Source organism: Alosa alosa, chromosome 10, assembly GCF_017589495.1.
Source record: "Alosa alosa isolate M-15738 ecotype Scorff River chromosome 10, AALO_Geno_1.1, whole genome shotgun sequence".
Taxonomy (NCBI): domain Eukaryota; kingdom Metazoa; phylum Chordata; class Actinopteri; order Clupeiformes; family Clupeidae; genus Alosa; species Alosa alosa.
In genome coordinates this window covers 34529998-34548181 of record NC_063198.1, presented here as the reverse complement: position 1 = coordinate 34548181, position 18184 = coordinate 34529998, and the positions used below count along the sequence as shown (strand labels likewise).

Sequence of the window (18184 nt, the reverse complement as noted above, 5' to 3'; positions counted from 1 at the left end):
CTATGTAGGGTTCTGTACTAAACAGTGCTGTGTGATCCCCAGGCTTTGACGACTACTTCACCACGCTCTTTGAGAACAACCGGAACATCTGGCCTCACGAATTCTGGGAGGAGGACTTCCTGCAAAATGACTCGACCAGGTGGGAAGCTGGGTACCGGGCAGAGGAAATGTACAGGTGAGCAGTCTGCTGTGTATGTGTATGTGTGTATGTGTGTGTGTGTGTGTGTGTGTGTGTGTGTATATGTGTGTGTGTGTGTGTGTGTGTGTGTGTGTGTGTGTATGTGTGTATGTGTGTGTGTGTGCGTGTGTGTATATGTGTGTGTGTGTGTGTGTGTGTGTGTATATGTGTGTATGTGTGTGTGTGTGTGTGTGTGTGTGTGTGTGTGTGTGTGTGTGTGTGTGTGTGTATATGTGTGTGTGTGTGTATATGTGTGTGTGTGTGTGTGTGTGTGTGTGTGGGTGTGTTAACCCCTACCCCTGTTCTCTGCCTCCAGGTGAGGAGCGTATAAGTCGAGACTCTCCATATGAGCAGGAGGGGAAGGTGCAGTTTGTGATCGACGCCGTGTACGCCATGGCGTACGCGCTGCACAGCATGCACCTGGACCTCTGCCCCGGCTCCCCAGGTGTGTGTGATCGCATGGACCCCGTGGAGGGAGCGCTGCTGCTCTCCTACATCAGAGCGGTCAACTTCAACGGTGAGCAGCCGCCACCCGGCGCAGGACAGCCACAGGTTCAGCACCAGCCTACGCTGGTCTGGTTAACTACAGGCCTACGCTGGTCTGGTATAGCTACAGGCCTACACTGGTCTGGTTAACTACAGGCCTACACTGGTCTGGTATAGCTACAGGCCTTTGTTAGTCTGGGTTAACTACAGGCCTACGCTGGTCTGGTTTAGCTACAGGCCTACACTGGTCTGGTATAGCTACAGGCCTACACTGGTCTGGTATAGCTACAGGCCTACACTGGTCTGGTTAACTACAGGCCTACACTGGTCTGGTATAGCTACAGGTCTTTGTTAGTCTGGGTTAACTACAGGCCTACGCTGGTCTGGGTTAGCTACAGCCCTACGCTGGTCTGGTTTAGCTACAGGCCTTTGTTAGTCTGGTTTAGCTACAGGCCCACACTGGTCTGGGTTAGTTACAGGTTTAAGATGGTCTGGTTTAGCCACAGGCCCACGCTGGTCTGGTTTAGCTACAGGCCTATATTAGTCTGGTTTAGCTACAGGCCTTTGTTAGTCTGGTTTAGCCATAGGCCTATACTGGTCTGGGTTAGCTACAGGCCCACACTGGTCTGGTTTAGCTACAGGCCTATATTAGTCTGGTTTAGCTACAGGCCTTTGTTAGTCTGGTTTAGCTATAGGCCTACACTGGTCTGGGTTAGCTACAGGTTTAAGATGGTCTGGTTTAGCTACAGGCTTACACTGGTCTGGTATAGCCACAGGCCTACGCTGGTCTGGGTTAGCTACAGGTTTAAGATGGTCTGGTATAGCTATAGGTTTAAGATGGTCTTTTTCTGCTGCTTCCGTTACAGTTGTGCCGGGACCAATCACAAGCTGGCTTATCCACCTGGCGCGCTATTTGCAGGTTTAAAACAATACCGAGAGCGGAGAGCCTGGACTGAGCAAGGCACCTAACCCCTCACTCCTCCCCTTCCCCGGGCTGTTGTTGCAGGCAGCTCACTGCTTGGGATTAGTGTGTGCTTCACCTCACTGTGCTGAGTTTGTTTCACTAATTCACGGATTGGGTTAAATGCAGAGACCAAATTTCCCTCACGGGATCAAAAGAGTATATATACTTATACTTATCCTAGTGACTCAGTCTTATGCTGCCTCCTTTCTAAAGAGCATTCAGATGTGCGCTGGTACAGGGCATTTCTTTGAAGTGGGGGAAGTGTCTTCTGTGATGCTTTACGTCATTTGTGTGTGTGTGTGTGTGAGTGCGTGTGTGTGTGAGTGCGTGTGTATGTGTGTGTGTGTGTGTGTGGGGGGAGGGGGGAGGGGTTGACCTAAAGCAGGTGTGAATCACTGCTGAGCATCCAATCACAGGGCAGAATTCATCCTGAAGGTTCTCCTCTCTTTGTCCTGCTCTTGAAAACATCCTGCCTGTGTGTGTGTGTGTGTACATGTGTGTCTGTGTGTACGTTTACATGTATGTGTGTGTGTGTGTGTGTACGTGTACATTTGTGTGTGTGTGTGTGTGTGTGTGTGCGTGTACATGTGTATGTGTGTGTGTATGTGTGTGTGTGTACGTTTACGTGTGTGTGTGTGTGTGCGCGCACATGTGTGTCTTTGTGTGTGTGCATGCCTGTGTGTGCACATGTGTTTTGTGTGTAGGTGCGTGCACGTGTGTGTGTATGTGTGTGTGTGTGTGTATGTGTCTATGTGTGCCCAGGTGTGCACAGGTCTATGCCCAGGCGTGACATAGGTGTGTGTGGCCAGCCTTGTGGCTGTTTTTTCTGAATGTCTGTGGTGGATGGAGAAGCTTGTCTCTCTGAAACCCTTGGCCCTGGGCCTGTTCTCACTCAAGACACACGCACACACACACACACTGGACACACACACACACACACACACACACACTGGACACATACACACACACACACACACACACACACACACACACACACACACACAATCATATTCCATCGAGCACGTCCATCACTCAAAGAGGACACAATTTCACTGGCCTCCCTTTATTATTATCTCCCTCCCCCTCTTCCCCCTATCCTCTCCTCCTCCCCTCCTATCTCTCTTTATATCTCCTCCCTCCTTCTCCTCCTCTTTATCCTGTCCTCTATATTTATGATTCTCTTCTTCTCCTCCCTTCCTCCTCCTTCTTCTCTCCCTCCTCCTTCTCCCCTTCTCCCCCTTTTCCTCTCCTCCTCTTCTCCTCCTCCTCTTCTCCTCTCCTCCTCTACTCTCTAGAGGCTTCTCCTCCTCTCTAGAGGCTTCTCTTCCACTCACTGGTCCTGATCAAAAGGAATAAAGGGAAATAAAAGCCATTTAGAGTTCTATTAGGAGTCTTTCTGTTCCATCCCTTCAGGGGCAGCTTACCATGCTGCCACATTGCTGTGTGTGTGCTGTAGTGGAGTGTGTGTGTAGCCATGTTGCCACACATACATTTGCTGTAGTGGATTATTGTGTGTTACCATGCTGCCACATGCACATTGTGTGTGCTGTAGTGGAGTGTGTGTGTGTTACCATGCTGCCACATTGCTGTGCTGTAGTGGAGTGTGTGTGTGTTACCATGCTGCCACATTGCTGTGCTGTAGTGGAGTGTGTGTGTGTTACCATGCTGCCACATTGCTGTGTGTGTGCTGTAGTGGAGTGTGTGGGAATGCCTATCTGATGTGTGTGTTTTTAGCAGGAACATGATGTGTGTGCCTGTGTGTGTGATTCCCATGTGTTTGTGTTATGTAGGGTTGATTGGTTCTGACTGTTGTGTGTGTATGTGTGTGAATGTCTGGATATTCCTGTGTGTGTATGTGTGTACTGTATATGTCTGGATATTTGTGTGTGTAGGTGTGCTACAAGCGTAGCCAAACTAACAGGAAGTGTTGCATTAACCAGTGTTGTAGTATTCGAGTCCGAGTCATGAGCTAAATTTAGAGACTCGTGACTTGACTTGGACTTGAGCACTGAATGACTCGAACTTGGACCGGACTGCGCATGCATTCAGACTTCATGGCGACTTCGTCGAGACCTCGATTTTTTGTAATATATCATAAGGCTATAATTGTAGTATGTCATTAGGCTATAAATTGGTATATGATTTTAATATCTAAATTATTTGTAATACTAATTTTAGTGCAAGGGAATGTTAGGCTACTGCTTCATGTCATAAATCGCAAGTCACGTCATGATCACATGCAAAGCAATGTTACACTCAGCCTAGGCTATACATCACACACTGCTGCTGGACCGCGCCAATAGCTGATCATCGTGACTTGGTGAACAGTGTTTTTCCTGACTGACATAAGCAAAGTTGGAGGTTCCATTCATTCATTTTCATTTGGGGCGTGCCCTGCCGTGGTTCTGTCTGTTAATTTGTAGCAGGCTATTATCGGATCGAAAGAAAAATAAACTAAAAGTTATATAGCATACTTCTTAATTTTGGTGTCATAAAATATAGAAGCATAACATTAAATTGTAGCCTAGTAGAGTGTCCATGTAGGTGTCTGCACAGGTGAAAGTGACAAACTGAACCTCTCGTGGGTAGGCCAGAAACAACTATATTTAAAACCACGAATGAAGTGGATTACTGTTACTGTTCAAACGAGCGATTTCTAATAGGTGAATATCGTAGCAAATAGTAGTGGGGCAGCCATGGCCTACTGGTTAGCGCTTCGGACTTGTAACCGGAGGGTTGCCGGTTCGAACCCCGACCAGTAGGCACGGCTGAAGTGCCCTCACTGCTCACCTCACATTATGCACTTGCAGGTAGCCAATGTTCATGTCACCGGAGTCAGAAAGGAGCCAAGACGGGCCCTGCACTGCAAAAACTGCTTATCTAACAAAATCTAACCAAGTGTTATTAATCTTTTAATAAGATAAAAAAAAATGGTATTGTTTTCAGTATAAAGAGACTTACCTAGCACTTTCTTGTGAAAACATTTGACTTTATTTTACAAAAGTTTGACTTATTTTAAGACCTCTCATCCTGAAAACAAGCAAATTTGTCTGCCAGTGTGTTAAGCAAATTTGTCCTAAAACAAACAAGCCAGGGTTGGGTACTAACGGATTACATGTAATCTGGATTCGTAATCAGATTACAAAAATCAAGTAACTATAATCAGCCCAGATTACAATAAAAAATTGTGTAATCAGATTACAGTTACATTGTTGGGATTACCTGATTACATTTTATCATGCAAGCAATGCGACTTTTTTAATGATAGCCTAGTTATCTTTTATTTCAACAAGCCCCGACCAGTAGAAAAAAAATGTATGGGGAAGTGGATGAGCACTGCTCTCCCATGCCCACATCCACGGGCTGAAGTACCCTTGAGTGAGGCACCTAACCCTCATTGATCCCCGAGCACGTTGTAGCAGACAGCTCACTGCTCGGGTTGGTGTGTGCTTCACCTTACTGTGTGTTCACTGTGCTTCACTAATTCGCCGGATCGGAGACCAAATTTCCCTCACGGGATCAAAAAGAGTATCTATACTTACTTACTAACTTATTTACTATTGGGCGGGGCTTGAAAAACAAATTATTTTTCAAACGTTTCGTTCGAACGGTTCAGGTAGGCCTATGTTTAACGCCGTTCTTGCATGGTTCACCAGCATATCGTTTCTGAACCGTTCGAACGCAAAAAATATCGCTCGTTCTTAAAGTTCTCGCAGTGTTTGGCGGGCCTATCAAGTCTATTTTTGTGGACTTTACCTTAGAAGAGAGCGATACTCATTATTTCCCTTGATTTAGCCTATACCGTAGCTATGCCCAAAAATAATAAATCACAGGCGGCATCCAAAAAACATTCAGATGGGCTATCCATCCCATAGCCTACAGATTTACTGTAGGCCTAACCTATGCCTATAAATAATTTCTTATCAAAATATTTCTGGATACGTGCTAAACTCCGTAGGCACGTGTTGGCAAACAATACTCAAGCAGCATCACACACTGAGCACAGGGGCCCCAATTTCGCGTGCTCAGTCCGCTGCTCTTCACCCTGCTGACGCAGACTGCACTGCAACCTACAGCAACAATCACATAGTGAAATTTGCTGCGACACAACTCTGGTGGGTCTCATCACCAAGGGCTTAATTTAGACTCAATACAGGTTGGAGGTCGACCCATCTGACCACGTGGTGCAGGGACAACAACCTCCTGAGCGTCAGCAAGACCAAAGAGATTGTTGACTTCGGAGAGGTCACACCCAACACCTGCCACTGACCATCGGACGGGTGCTGTGGTGGAGAGAGCGCAGCAGCACCAAATTCCTGGGGGTGCACATCAGTGAAGACCTCTCCTGGACCACCAACACTGCATCACTGGCTTAAGAGAGCTCAGCCCGCCTGTACTTCCTATGAAAACTCAGGCGGAGCAAGTGCTCCACCAGCCATCATGACCACATTCTACCGAGGCACCATTGAGAGCATCCTTTCCAGCTGTATCGCTGTGTGGGGCGGAAGCTGCACTGAATACAACAGGAAAGCCCTGCAGCATAGTGAACACAGCTGGAAGGATCATTGGTGCTTCACTCCCTCCCTGGAGGACATTTACACCACCCACCTCACCCCACAAGTATGAAAAAATTGTGAGTGATGCAAGTCACCCCACTCACAATCTGTTTGATCTACTGTCCTGGGAAGAGGTCCAGAAGCCTCGCGGCTCCGACTTCCAGACTCACCAACAGCTTCATACACCAAGCTGTAAGGATGCTGAACTCTCCCCTCCTCTCCCCCTCCACCCTCAGCTACATAACATCCTGGACATTGGACCCACAATGGCCGCCTGCACTATCTCCCACTTGCACACTTGTACACTTTACAACTTGTTGTTGATGTCCTGAAAACACAACACTTCTGCTGCTCTTACATAACTTGCACCACTATGCCACTTTCTTTATTACTTAGGTCAAACAGAACTACCCAAAGCCTTTTATTGGCCTGACTTTGCACTAGTATTTTATTGACTGTCTATGCACAAGTTCAACCAAATTTTGCTGCTCTTATTTTTCATTATTAAATGTGCCCTCTTATTTACTTATTTACTTACTTTTTTGTTTACTTGAATGTTATGTTTGTCTGTGGACTTAAATTGGTAAAATATGTCTTGTCTTCACCGTGGGATAGTGAGAAACGTAATTTCGATCTCTTTGTATGTCTGGAACTGTCAGACACCAAACAGGACGAGGACCACAAAGCGCCACGTTAGAATGTTTATTTAAGGGTTTGGGGTTACAGGGTTCCGGGAGTTCCAGAGTCTGCATGGTGTGTGTTCCCCCAATAGCCGAGCAGCAATGGCAGGAGCTGGATGATCCGGGAAGTCCTGGGGATACACACACAACAGCAATACAGTCAAGGGCTAGGGCTGTATTAGAGAAGAGAGACGGAAGGCAGGTCAAGATTACCGGGCTGGAGATCAAAGAAGTAGTCGAGGTGGTCTGGGGTTCACAGGCAAAGAGTCGTTTTCCAAGACAGGCAGGTAACTGAGTGCGGGTTTGCAGGCGATCTGACAAGTGTGGACTGAAAAAGCAAAGGCTTTAAATACAGGGCATGATGAGTGGTGTGAATGCAGTGCAGCTGGTAGGTAAACGAGGGTGAGGCAGAGAGCAGAGCAGGAACAGGTGGAGGTCATCAGGCTTCAATCGCTGTGGTTACCAGGCAGAGAGAGAGCTCATGACAGGAACATGTGAAGAAATTGACAATAAAGCTGACTTTGACTTTGACTTTGACTTTGAACTCTATAATTCCAACCCTGTTTATAAGCGAACCTGTCTGTTGCTGACAAGGCCTATCTCAAATTTCCGTTTAACTCTTCTACATAGAATAGGCTATAATTAGCAAAACATTTCAAATCCAGAGCTTTTAAAACGACAAAGGCGCGGACAGGCAAAATAGGCTAATACGCATAGGCTACAAACAATTTCCAAATCAGTTTCAGTAGCCTACGTATGAGCTGGCCTAAGATCCAAGTGGCAGACGGATAGGTTACATTACAACAGCAAGACAAAATATACACATTCTGACCAAAGGTCCATTTATTTATTTATTTATTTTTTTCAAACTGCAGAAATCAAATTATTAGGCTGTTTGCCTACAGTAGTTGGCTACATAAGCGGCTTGTTAGCTCACATTAACAGTGTAGATCTTGGCTTGTTTTTATACAACCGCAAATAGTCTCCATGACATAGGATATGCTTTTTTGTGAAATTTTATAAAATATATAGAGAACGAAAAAAAAGGTTATTAACCGGTTTAGATTTCCATGAACCGGTTCGAGCCCTGCTATTGGGGCAGGTCTCTCGGCACACCGCCTGATCTTTTCCTCATAATCTTAATGTAGCCTCTTGTTTTAGTGTTACCAAGTTTACTTTGAGAAAGTCACCAGGTCCCCTGGTTGAAAAACATCCCAAAGGAATAATTTTTTCACACCCCACAATTGAAATGGACATGGTGTCATTCAATCTCAGGCCATGTCCCTGGGTCAAAAAAATACAGCGAAAAGCTAAATTCATTGTCCAGGTGTGCCCTTATAAAGGTTAAGCTGAGTTGTGCATGTTTGGAGAATAGTGATCCATGATCACATCCATGATGACTAAGTGATCAATTTTGGGATGGGGAAAATTTCAACCACCAAAAATACCACCCCCAAAGTGGAGAATAGCTATAGAAATGTATTAGTTTTGGGTGTTTTTCAGACAATGGGACCTGGTGGCCTCAAAAGTAAATAGTAACACTAAAACAAGGGGAGACATTAAGATTTTTGGAAAAAAGATCAGTTAGTCACACAGGAATGCTTTACTCAGAGCAAAGAGATTTCTTAGATGTAATGAAATAATAAACAGAAAAATAGAATTAGAATTCTTTCATCAATTCAGTGGTGGTGTCTTTTTTACTTAAGGGACATATTTATTGAAGTAATCTAAAAGTAATCCTAAAGTAATCAGATTACGTTACATGTTTTTGGTAATCCTGATTACGTTACTGATTACAAAATTGCCATGTAATTTGTAGTCAGTAATGGATTACATTTCAAAGTAATCTGACCCAACCCTGCCCGCAACACATAACGGTAGACATACAAGACAGCGTACCCGCAACACCTAACGGTAGACATACAAGACAGCATTGCATTCCGCAACACCTAACGGTAGACATACAAGACAGCGTACCCGCGACACCTAACGGTAGACATACAAGACAGCGTACCCGCAACACCTAACGGTAGACATACAAGACAGACAACAAAAAAATGAACAAATAATAAAATAAATAAATAAGAAATAAAAAAAAAACCGGAGGATTTAACGTTAATTTAACGTTAGGCCTTGTAGGCTGCAGTCTGGAGATCACGTTAACGTTAGGCCTTGTAGGCTGCAGTCTGGAGATCACTGGAAGCAAAACAGTCTGAAGTCGTGGGCGATCTTGCAGATCAGCAACTCGGTGGACTTTTGACAGCGACAGTTTGTTGCTCCGTGAGATTGCAGAATTCTTAAACGTTAACGTTAGTCTGCTCAATCCAGACTCCAGGCAGTTGGCATGGCAGCTCACAGGTCAGCAACAGCTCTGCGGCCTCGGCAGATCTTTCGTAGAGTAGCCTAGGTCCAGCTGTCCCGAGAAATCCCCTCGACCAGACAGTGAAGTGCAGCACTGGCTCACGGATGGATGGAAGGATGTCAGAGGCCCAGGCCAAAAGCTAGCCATAGCAAGCTCCCAATGGACAAATGTCAGCATCTCGCCAGCATCCCTGTAACCTAGCAACCTCTAGGTGTACACAAGTACACAGGTGTGCTACCAGCTGACAGGTACACAGGTGCACAGGTGTGCTACCAGCTGACAGGTACACAGGTGCACAGGTGTGCTACCAGTTGAGCAGGTTTCATTGAGCAGGACACATCACATATCAACTGACCACTACTTTCTCTCCCTCTCTCTCTCTCTCTCTCCCTCTTTCTCTCTCTCTCTCCCTCTCTTCTCTCCCTCTCCCCCCCCCTCTCTCTCTCCCTCTCTATGTCTGCAGGTAGTGCAGGAACAGCGGTCATGTTTAATGAAAACGGCGACGCCCCTGGTCGTTATGACATCTTCCAGTACCAGCTGTCCAACACAACCAACCCCGGCTACAAAGCCATCGGCCAGTGGACCAATCACCTGCGACTCAACGTAAGTACAATCAGGGCACCACACAGCAACCACTGGACCCGGTCCCTCACACACACGCGACTCACTCACACACACAAATCACTCACACACACAACTCACTCACACACACGACTCACTCACACACACAAATCACTCACACACACAAATCACTCACACACACAACTCACTCACACACACAAATCACTCACACACACAACTCACTCACACAAATCACTCACTCCACACAAATCACTCACACACAATCTCAATTACTACATAATAATAACTCACTCACATAAATCCTTTCACACACAACTCACTCACTTCACAATATTCAAACTCCTTCACTCCACACAAATTACTACACACAATTACTTACTCATACAACTTACTCACACACACAACTTACTCACACACAAATCAATTACTCACACAAATTAAATTCCTTCATACACAATTTCCGCTCTTACATACAAATTACTTTACATATTATCACTTACGCACAACTTATTTCATATATAAATCACTACTTCCATAAATTACTCACGCACAAATTACTATTATTATTATTAAAACTCACTTTCCACACACAAACTCTTAATACATATTACAATTCACTCACTATATAAATTACTTACACATTACAAATTACTTCACACAAACAAATCACTCAACACACACTTATTATTAACTCCTATTAAATTATTGGTCTTCATTTCACTCCACACACACAACTCTACTACTCCACATAAATCACTCACACACAAATTTACTCCTTACCAAATTACTTCACATTACAAATCACTCACACACATAACTCACTCACTCACATAAATCACTCACACACACAATTCACTCAGTTTTTACACAAAGTAATTCAGAATCAGATTCAGATCAGATCTGTTTGGCGAAGTAAGACACACAAGGAATTTGTGTAGCCAATGGAGACAATATGTAAACAGTGTAGCCAATGGTGACAATATGTAAACAGTGTAGCCAATGGTGACAATATGTAAACAGTGTAGCCAATGGTGACAATATGTAAACAGTCAATATGGAGTAACAGACAGGTGGCTGAATGCTGAATGAGGGTTACGTAGAGGCAGGTAAATGTTGGATGGCATCACAATACCCCCCGCGCCCCAGGTGGAGGGAGATGCAGTGGTCGGGGGAGCCGGCAGGTGCCAGACTCGTGTGCAGCTTCCCGCATGGAGCCAGGCGAGAGGAAGAGGATGGTGAAGGGCGTGCCGTGCTGCTGGCACTGCGAGCTCTGTGACGGCTACTCCTACCTGTTCGACGAGTTCAACTGCGACACCTGCCCCTTCGACATGCGGCCCAATCAGAACCGCTCGGGCTGTCGGCCCACCCCCATCATCAAGCTGGAGTGGAGCTCGCCCTGGGCCATCATCCCCGTCTTCCTCGGGCTCGGCTGGGTATCCTAGCAACCACCGGCGCCATCGAACTTTCATCCGCTTTCAACGACACGCCCATCGTAAGGCGTGGCCCGTCGCGGGAAGCTTTCACGCCCTGTTGACGGGCATCTTCCTCATCTACCCTCATCACCTTCCTGATGATCGCCGAGCCGGGCGCGGCCGTGTGCGGCTTCCGCCGCCTGCTGCTCGGACTCGGCATGAGCATCAGCTACTCCGCCATGCTGACCAAGACTAACCGCATCTACCGCATCTTCGAGCAGGCAGAAGTCCGTCACACCGCCTTGTTCATCAGCCCCACCCTCACAGCATCATCACCTTCATCCTCATCTCCATCCCAGGTGTGTCTGTGTGTGTGTGTGTGTGTGTGTGTGTGGTGTGTCTGTGTGGTCTGTGTGTGTGTGTGTGTGTGTGTGTGTGTGTCTGTGTGTGTGTGGGTGTGTGTCTGTGTGTGTGTGTGTGTGTGTGTCTGTGTGTGTGTGTGTGTGTGTGTGTGTGTGTCTGTGTGTGTGTGTGTGTGTGTCTGTGTATGTGTGTGTCGGTCTGTGTGTGTCTGTGTGTGTGTCTGTGTGTGCAGGCGTGTGTCAGGTGGTGTGGTGGTGTTGTGTGTGGTGGTGGTGTGGTGTGTGTGGTGTGTCCAGGTGTGTGTGTGTCTGTGTGTGTGTGTGTGGTCTGTGTGGTGTGTGTGTGGTGGTGTGTGTGGTGTGTGTGTGTGTGTGTGCAATGTGTGTATGTGTGTGTGTGGTGTGTGCGGTGTGTGTGTGCATGTGTCTGTGTGTGTGTGTCTGTGTGTGTGTGTGTGTGTGTGTGTCTGTGTGTGTGTTGTGTGTGTGTGTGTGTGTGTCCTCTGGGTTGTGTGTATGTATGTGCATGTTTGTATATGTGTGTGTGTGTGCAGGTGCTGGCGGTGTTTATATGTATGCATCTGTATTAATCAGTGTATGTGTGTGTGTGTGTGTGTGTGTGTGTGTGTGTGTGTGTGTGTGTGTGTGCAGGTGCTGGCGGTGTTTATCTGGTTTGGCGTGGTGCCCCCTCACTCTTACGTGGATTTCGAGGAGCTGCGTCCACCCAACCCTGAGCTGGCGCGGGGCATCCTGAAGTGCGACATGTCTGACCTGTCACTCATCTGTTGCCTAAGCTACAGCATGGTGCTGATGGTCACCTGCACCGTCTACGCCATTAAGAGCCGCGGGGTGCCCGAGACCTTCAACGAGGCCAAGCCCATCGGCTTCACCATGTACACCACCTGCATCGTCTGGCTGGCCTTCGTCCCCATCTTCTTCGGCATTCGGCAGAAGGTGACAGTCTGTGTGAGAGCAGATGTGTGTGTGTGTGTGTTTGTCATTTTGGAGGTCGTAGATGCAGGACACACACACACACACACACACACACATTCGCACACACACACACACACTTGCACGCACAGACACACACACACACACTCACACATGCACACATACACACACATACACACACACACACACACACACGCACACACACATATGCGCCACACACACACACACACACACACACACACACACACACACACACACATATGCGCTCACACACACACTCACACACACACACACACACACATACACACACACACACACACACACACACACACATGCAAACACATGCGCTCACACACACACACGTACACACATATTTAAAGATATACAGGTTTCTAAACAGGTTACTTACAATAAAGTGCAGAATCTCAGACTTTCAAGCAATGATTCAAGGATTACGCATTCGCACAGCCTACCAACTACTCTACATGGAACAAAGAGTCTATGTGTGTGTGTGTGTGTGTGTGTGTGTGTGTGAGAGGCATGTATTGTGAGTCAGTCAGAGTGACTCTAATGCTCAGCCATCTGAAAATGATCTTCCCTCTGGACCTCAGTAAGCTATTCACCTTTACAACATCATGCACACACACACACACACACACACACACACACACACACACACACACACACACACACACACACACACACACAAAAGAGGAGAGAGAATACTTGAAAGATGAGAGGCAGAGAAAAGTAGTGAGGAAGCGAGAGAGAGGGAGAGAGAGAGAAGGAGAGAGATATAGAGAGGGAGAAGGAGAGAGAGAGGGGAGGGGGAGAGAGAGAGGAGAGAGCAAAGGAGAGAGAGGGAGAGAGAAGGAGAGAGAGGAGAGAGAAGGAGGAGAGAGGGAGAGAAGAGAGAGAGGAGAGAGAAGGAGAGGGAGGGAGAGAAGGAGAGAGAGAGAGAGAAGAGAGAGAGGGAGAGAGAAGGAGAGGGAGAAGGAGACTTTCCTGACCAATGGAAAATTAGTCAGATCACCCCCATATACAAAAAAAATGGTGACAAATTTAACCCAAACAATTATAGAGGCATATCACAAGGCAGCAATTTAGGTAAATTATTCTGTGTATAATCAACAACCGAATTTCAAACTTAATAAAAAAAAAACAATATATTAAGCCCCTCTCAAATTGGTTTCATACAAAAAAATAGAACAACAGATCATATTTATACTTTACAGACACTGATACAAGAAAACGTTACAAAAGGTCAAAAACGGAAAAATATATGGATGCTTTTGTGGATTCCAGCAAAGCCTTCGACTCCGCTTGGCATGAAGGTCTCTTGCTGAAACTACTTGATTGTGAAATTGGTGGTAAAACATATAACATCATTAAAGACATGTATGAAAACATCAAATGTTGTGTAAAAATAAATAACAAACAAACTGATTACTTTCCTCAAACAAAGGAGGGAGGCAGGGCTGTTGCCTGAGTCCTACATTATTTAACATTTATATCAATGAATTAGCTTAATAAAATTCAAAATTCCTCCTCGCCTGGTCTCAATCTTTTGGGAAAAGAAATCAAATGCCTGTTTTTACATGAATGATCTTCTCCTGCTATGATCAACGGCACAGGGACTACAAGAGAGCCTTTCTCTTTTGAACGAATATAGCATAACTTGGGCCCTTCCAATCAATATGGAAAAAAAAAAATAATGACTTTCCAGAGAAAACATTCGAACATAAATAAATATAATTTTACCATTGGAAAACAACTAGAACAAGTAAGAAAATACAACTACTTAGGACTGACCATTTCTTCATCAGGGCAATTTGATAACTAATCAAAGACCTATCCAAAAAGCACATAAAACATACTACATGTTAAGAAAATCTCTATTTCAATATAATCCTTCCATCAAATTATGGAAAAAAGATCTTTGATTCCTTAGTAAAGCCAATATTACTATATATCGGGAGGAAATTTAAAGCATAAAATATAAAAGACAATTTCAAACATGGGACAAAAGCCAAACCAATTATTACATTTGGAATTCTGTAAAAAATATTCTAGGTTTAAACAGATGTGCACCTAATCTAGGCTGCAGAGCTGAGCTTGGAAGATTCCCCTCCTTGTAGACATACAAAAAGAGCAACCAAATTCTGGCATCATCTTCAGACTAGCAATTCAGAGCAATATCACCACACTGCTGCCCAGCTGAGGAGTGAACACCCAGAGAGTGACCCTTTAAACTTCATAATACAAAAACACGATTCCGAAAACTGCAGCTCAAGTATTGCTTCAGTAGCAAAAGAAGTAGAGAACACAGCAAAAAAACAAAAAACTACATTAACACATGGAAATGCAAAATCGAACAATTAAAATAAGCTACACTGCTACAGAACTATTCAATTGATTACAATTTGGCACCATATTTAAATGAAATTAAAACCATCATATAGAAAACTCCTGTCAAAGTATCGACTGAGTGATCATTCCCTGCAATAGAAAAGGGTAGACACCGCCAAACCTGATAGCTCGTGAAGATCAAATATGTAAATTCCTGTAATACTGGAGTAGTAGAGGACTAATGCCACTTCCTCACAGAATGTCCCAATTATCAACACTTAAGAGCTATATTCTACCCACAAATTGAAATCGCTTGTCCCGGCTTTATGACTGCCACCAATGAACAAAAAACTACATTCCTCCTGGGAGAAATAGATAAATGTGCCCACTTAGCCTACCAATATTTACAGTCCTGCCACATTTTAAGAGAAAACTTCACATAGAAAAAGTGCATACAGTATATAGTTTTGTTAAATAGTTTTATATAGACTATTGTATAAGTTTCCTTTAAATTTAGATTTAAGAATACATGTTTTAAAAGTTTTCTTTAAACATGGTTTTAGTTACTATTTTTTTTAAACATAAGTTTTCTTTAGTTTAGATAAAGTTTCCTTTCTTGGAGCCCCCCTTAAAACAACATTGTATATGTTTGTATTGTTATATTACTGCTTTGGCAACACTATTTTCTGAGTCATGCCAATAAAGCACATTTGAATTGAAGTTGAATTATAGGAGAGAGAGAGATAGGGAGAGAGAGAGAGAAGGATAGAGTATATAGAGGAAGAAAGAGAGAGAGAAAGATATATATATGAGGATATAGGAGAGAGGAAGAAAGAGAGAAAGACATATAGAGAAATGAGGATATAGGATATAGAAGCCATAAAAGAGAGAGAGAAAAAAGGAGGAGTATATAGGGAGAGGGAAGGACATAGGAGACATATTAAAAGGAGAGAGGGGGATATATAGAGAAGGATATATATAAAATGCATATATATGCATATATATATATATATATAAAATATATATATATATATATATGCATAAATGCATATATATATATATATAATGCATTAAGCTATATATACAATGATATATTATATGTGATTGGTGAATGGAGGGATGAGAGGTCAGCTGAGCTGAGCGACATAACAAAGCTACAGCACACACACACACACACACACACACACACACCCACCCACACACACACACAGACACACACACACGCACACACACACAGACACACACGTGCACGCACACACACACACACACACACACACACATGCACACACACACACATACACACACATACGTGTGTGTGAGCCAGAGGATCAGGGCAGTGGCAGGGACATGCGGTACTCTCTGATGTGAGTGAGTGCTCATCTGCGAAATGCGTCTGTGAGACAGAAACACTGCGGGAGTGTGTGTCCCACGTGAAGGGTGTGTGTGTGTGTGTGTGTGTGTGTGTGTGTGTGTGTGTGTGAGGTGTGTGAAGTGTGTGTCCTCATTAGAAAGAAGTCTCTGACTCATGTTGTTAACAGACACACACACAGTGACACACAGAGACATTGAAGGTCGTGGCTCGTGGATCCCTACAGTTCCCATCACACACACACACACACACACACACACAGAGACACACACACACACACAGACACACACACACACACTCAGACACACACACACACAGACACACACACACACACACACAAACACACACACTTACACACACACACACACTCAGACACACAGACACAGACACACACAGACACACACACACAGACACACACACATTTAGCATGTAAATATTTTCCATAAATGTCACTCACTCTTACTAGCATTTTACCCAAACCCACCCATACTGGTCCCATTCAGATACCAGTGGACCCAAACCCACCCATACTGGTCCCATTCAGATACCAGTAGACCCAAACCCACCCCATACTGGTCCCATTCAGATACCAGTGGACCCAAACCCACCCCATACTGGTCCCATTCAGATACCAGTGGACCCAAACCCACCCCATACTGGTGTGGACTCAAACCTGCAGCGGTGTCACGACTAATGGGTACTGTGAGTGTGTATGTGTGTGTGTTATGTGTGTGTGTGTGTGTTATGTGTGTGTGTTATGAGAGACTAAAATCCACGGGTGCTGTGTGTGTGTATGTGTGTGTGTTATGTGTGTGTGTTATGAGAGACTAAAATTCACGGGTGCTGTGTGTGTGTAGGTGTGTGTGTTATGTGTGTGTGTTATGAGAGACTAAAATTCACGGGTGCTGTGTTTGTGTGTGTGTGTGTGTGTGTGTGTCTGTTATGAGAGACTAAAATCCACGGGTGCTGTGTGTGTGTGTGTGTGTGTGTGTGTGTGTGTGTGTGTGTGTGTGTCTGTTATGAGAGACTAAAGCCTATGGGTGCATTTGTCTCTAATACTCTACCTGCTGGCTACTGTTACACACACACACAGAATCACAGGATGTGCGGTACTTCATGGCTGTGTGTGTGTGTGTGTGTGCTTTGCAGATGTTCCTCCAGACCACCATGCCGATGGTCTCTATGAGTCTGAGTGCAACCGTAACAGTGTGTGTGTGTGTGTGTGTGTGTGTGTGTGTGTGTGTGTGTTCTGCAGATGTTCATCCAGACCACCACCCTGACAGTGTCCATGAACTTGACCGTAACTGTGTGTGTGTGTGTGTGTGTGTGTGTTCTGCAGATGTTCATCCAGACCACCACCCTGACGGTGTCCATGAGCTTGAGTGCTACCGTGTCTCTGGGCATGCTCTACATCCCCAAAGTCTACGTCATCATCTTCCACCCCGAGCAGAACGTCCAGAAACATAAAGCGCCAGTGTCAAGTCCCACCACCCGCCCCCCCTCACCGCCCCCCAACGCACAAGCAGAACGAGACCAAAATAGTACCTGATCGCTCCCAGTAGCACTCGCGGAACACAGTAGGTAGAACCGCACCACGGCCAATACTACCCTCGGAACACAGTAGGTAGAACCACACCACTCCCAATACTACCCAGGGAACACAGTAGGTAGAACTTTATAGTAGCACCTGGGGTACTCAATGAGTAGAACCCAACCGTTCCAGGTAGCACCCGGGGAACACAGTGAATAGAACCCCACCGTTCCATGTAGCACCCGGGGAACACAGAAAGTAGAATCGGAACCCTCTCAGTAGCACCTGAGAGCCCAATAAGTAGAACTGGACCATTCCAAGTAGTACTTGAGGAACACAGGAAGTAGAACCACACCACTCCCCGGACACACCTGCCCCTGGCAGTAGAACCTCAATGCTATT

At 45.2% G+C, this 18184-nt stretch overlaps 1 pseudogene; it reads left to right on the top strand.

Annotated features, from left to right (window-relative positions):
- LOC125302389 overlaps positions 1-17767 on the top strand; it is a 41504-nt pseudogene extending 23737 nt beyond the window's left edge.
- The last annotated feature ends 417 nt before the right edge of the window (positions 17768-18184 follow it).